General features: G+C 40.4%; 1 pseudogene; it reads right to left on the bottom strand.

Moving 5' to 3' along the window:
- Positions 1-342: 342 nt before the first annotated feature.
- On the bottom strand, positions 343-2,984 carry LOC110761637 (protein-tyrosine-phosphatase MKP1 pseudogene; annotated as a pseudogene).
- Positions 2,985-4,320: the final 1,336 nt, after the last annotated feature.

Genomic DNA, 4,320 nt, shown 5'->3' with positions numbered 1-4,320 from the left:
TCAGTGGTCACAGTTAGAAACCCTGTCGGATTTACCAACAATTGACAAGCGTGCATTCCACAGGCTTTAATCCAATAGAAAGTGATACTTTGAAGAAATACAGAATGGATGAACGCAAAGAAATCGACATAGATACCTTAAACCCCAAACAAGCCATAAATGAACACATTAGTACTTCCAGAAATATAACTAGTCACTGCTGAGTAATGACAACGGTTTAATAAATAAGAGTAATGACTACTGAGTTTGGTAGCAAAATAAGTCACAATAAATCTAAACTCCAACAGCAAACAATTACAGATGACAAACTCCACCAAAAAAAACACTGAAAGCTGTCAAAACTCAACAATCATATAGAAGATAGTAACAGAAACCCATTTGGATAAGGACATCACAGCTAACTTGATCCCAGTCAGTCTCTTCTACATCAGTTCTCTCTCTGCCACTATCTAATTGAATCGGAAAATTACCACAGCGAAAAAATCTTCCTACCCAAAGATACAAAACACTGTCTTCACTTTTTCCAACACCTGTATTTGGTGAGTAAATAGTGAAAGCAGATTTAGAATCTAGTTCCCTCACACCAAATGTAGCAATCTTCTCTAAACTGGGCCAGCGGCATACAAAAGGTTGCATAAAATTACATTGTGCTGGACAACTTTCCCCAGTCTCCTTTGAGGCAGAGGATCCTGCACCTTCTTCCAAAGAGCAATTTTTCCAAGGTTCAGCAGAATGTTTGATAAAAGAAGGTTCCTTCTGGCATATGTTGCACTGTTGTCTTGAATCTTCCCCTCCATTTTGAACACCATCCTTTGGCTCTAATACCTTGTCAATATCATCTATGTGACCTACAGAACAAGTACTGTCGTTTATCCTAACACCATCTTCTTTAGTGGAAAGAAATTTTGAGGAAGTACTCATCAGCCTCATCTTATCACTCATCACAGGCAACTTGAGAGACAAACTACCTCTGCGCTCTGCAAGAGGAGATAACTTTTTAGATGGTAACGAGGTTGATCGAGAATAGGACTGTGAACTACAATTGGAAACAACGTTTTCTGCACTGTTAGACATGGGTTGATCAGAAGATTTAGATGAGAGGAGAGACATGTCAGAATCATTTGACAATGTTGAAGAGACTGGAAGAGAGCATGAAGCTGCTGATGGAGAATCCATAGAGGATTCTGAAAAGTACTTCGAACTAGTGCTCGATTAAGAAGATATGGAATCTGGTGATAGATATAGAGGTGAAGAAGAAGAGGATGCTGATGAATTATTTTTAGCTGTATGAACTAACATCATACAATCTGACAAACAGCCCCTCTTGCATCCCTTTCCATGATGGCCTCACAATTCTTACCAATCCAAACATATATGGCAGACGGTATATGAACAATAAATGCACCTCTAGAATCCAGAGCAGAAGGTGATGGATCATTCAACATTTTTGGGACAAGATGCAAAGGATCATAGGGTGAATGTGGAGCAATTCTGTACATCCTCAATAGTGAACTCGGGCTAAGAGGAAAAGCATGGACCCTCTTTTGGCACTGTAACAACCGACAAGCAAAACCCATATTCGGATCAGCAATGCCTCTTGCTGCTTCCACATACTGAAATGCATCATCAAAACTTTGTCCTTCCCTCCACATAAGATACGCAATCACCAATGAGGTGGACCGAGATACCCCTTGACAACAATGAACAAAAACTCTTCCTCCTTGTTCAAAGTAATCAAAAACATCATATAAGATACTAGTACGTCCTCGGTCGGACTGTCCTGCAACCATAGAGTTCTATACACAAAACCCTGAACCCTAGGCGGCTCTAGGCGGCCCTAGGCGGTTCTAGGCGGCCTAGGCTGCCCTAGATGGCTCTAGGCGGCTCTAGGAGGGTCTAGGCAGCTCTAGGCGGCTCTAGGAGGGTCTAGGCGGCTCTAGGCGCCCTAGGCAGCTCTAGGAGGGTCTGGGCGGGCGTTTTTCCGTTGAGGCGTGGATGAAGGGCGGTTGAAGCGCGCAGGATCCGCTGCTTGTTAGGAAGAAAGACGGAGAGAGAGAGAGATCGAGAGAGAGAGAGGAAGGAGAAGGCGATGCTGGGAAGAAGAAGATATCTGACCTAATGTTTATATTTGAATAGTATAGCCGCGCGGCTATGCTATTAATTTGAAAAAAAATACGGAGTATAGGAGCAACTCCACCGCAGGTCCAAACCCGGGCAAAAGGGCCCCCTCAACAGCACAAGGCAGCTCCAGCGCTGCAGCCTGCAGCCCGGTTTGGCGTGGGTCCCACCAGCCCGGGCAAGCCCAAGGGCAAGTTTCGCCTGGGCTTCAGCCCGAGGGCTGTGACATCAGGGCTGACGTCAGCTCGTGGCAATTCAAAAAAAAATTTACCGTTGGCGCGTGAGTTACACGCGCCAACAGTAAAAAAAATTTGACTTCAGCGCATGCGCCAGGTGTCGCAACCGGGGCTCTCCGATGGGTTTTTTGGCAGGAATCCAACGGTCCTCGTTTTTTGGGCTAAAAAAATTGCAAAAAAAATCGAAAAAAATCTGAAATTTTTTTAAAAAAATATCAAAAAAGTCTGTATTTTTCCCCTATAAATACCTATCCATTTTATTCACTTTCCACACCAAATCTTCATACAATTTCTTCTCCATCCAATATATTTTACTCTCCACTCACATTATTCACTTTCCACACCAATTCTCCATACAAACTCTTCTCCCTCCAATATTTTTTACTCTCCACTCACATTTTTCACTTTCCACACCAATTCTCCATACAAACTCTTCTCCTTCCAATATTTTTTACTCTCCACTCAAATTTTTCTACTACTTTCCATTTGTATAAAAATAAAAAATAAAAACAAATGGCATCCTCTGTCGAAACCGGAGGCTCGTGGGCAACTCAGGAAGATATTGCGTTGTGTCAATCTTGGGTGAACGTTAGTCATGACCCTATCACGGGCAATGAGATGAAGTTCCATGATATGTGGAGCAAAATTCATGGAGAATTTTGTCAAAGATCGGGTTCCATTCTGACCGAAATGGCCTTGTCTAGTAGATGGAAACTTCTAAATAAAGAGTTAGGGAAATGGAGAAATGCGTTGACAAAAGCAAGGGAGAACATTCGAAGCGGTCAAAATCTATCCGATGAGGTAAAATCTTTATAATTGCCATTTTAATCAATTTAATGTAACTTTTTTTTGTTGCATATTCTATTTCTTTTTCTTGCATAATCTTTTTTTTTTCTTTTTGCATTTCCAATTTGTCTATATTTTCTTGCATAATCAATTTTATTCTTGCATTTCAAAATAGTTTATATTTTCTTGCATAATAATTTTTTTTTCTTGCACTTCCAATTATTTATTTTTAATAGATCATACAAGCACAAATGTGGTTCGGTGCCATGGGGCAAGGCAAAAAAAGTTTTGTGCATTTCCAATGTTGGGAAGTTGTGAAGGATTGTTCGAGATTCAAAATTATTCCCACCGGTCCGCCAGTTGTGTTGAATGAGACGCCGCTCCACGATTCGCCATCAACCGATTCGCCATTGGACTCCCCAATGGAAACAGAGTCACCACTCCCACGTCCGCCAAGACCTATTGGGAGAAAGGCGGCAAAGGCCAAGAGAGGTGGCACTTCAAACAATGAATGTGTACAATTATTGGAGCAAATAGCTAAGAACACCTCACTAAGAATTGAGAGAGACTTGAAAAGAGATGCATTGGACATGGCACGAGAGGAAGCATTTGCAATTCAACAACAACAGGCACAAGAAAAAGACATGGATGATAGAGAGATGAAAATCATGGCCATGGATACGAGCCATATGTCTCCTGAAACAAAGGCCTATTGGAAGCTAAGACGAAGGGATGTGATGAGAAGAAAACTTTTCCAAGACGACGGACCTAGCAATACGGATTGGTTAAATGATGAAAACCATTAGGTTGTAGGTTGTATTGAAACACCTTTGCCATATGTTGTATTGTTGTATTGTTGTATTATCCTTTAATTTGTTGTATTGTTGTATTATCCTTTAATTTGTTGTATTGTTTCCTTTTTATTCAATAAACAAAGCATTAAATAATATGACTATTTATTAAAAACCTTTGAGCATCAACACAAAGATTAATTAAAAACACACCTTAATTTATTGCAAACAACACACAAAACAAACCATACATAAGAGCATAATAATAAAAACAAGCATAATTCCAAAAAAACACCACACACAAAATAAAGCATAATTAAAAACAAAGCATAATTCCAAACAAAGCACTAATCTTGACTTCATCCATTGTGATTGCCTTTCCTCTCCCA

The sequence above is a fragment of the Prunus avium genome, chromosome 3 (assembly GCF_965620075.1).
Source record: "Prunus avium chromosome 3, drPruAviu1.hap1.1, whole genome shotgun sequence".
In the NCBI taxonomy this organism is placed as follows: domain Eukaryota; kingdom Viridiplantae; phylum Streptophyta; class Magnoliopsida; order Rosales; family Rosaceae; genus Prunus; species Prunus avium.
This window is presented reverse-complemented; position numbering and strand designations above follow the sequence as displayed.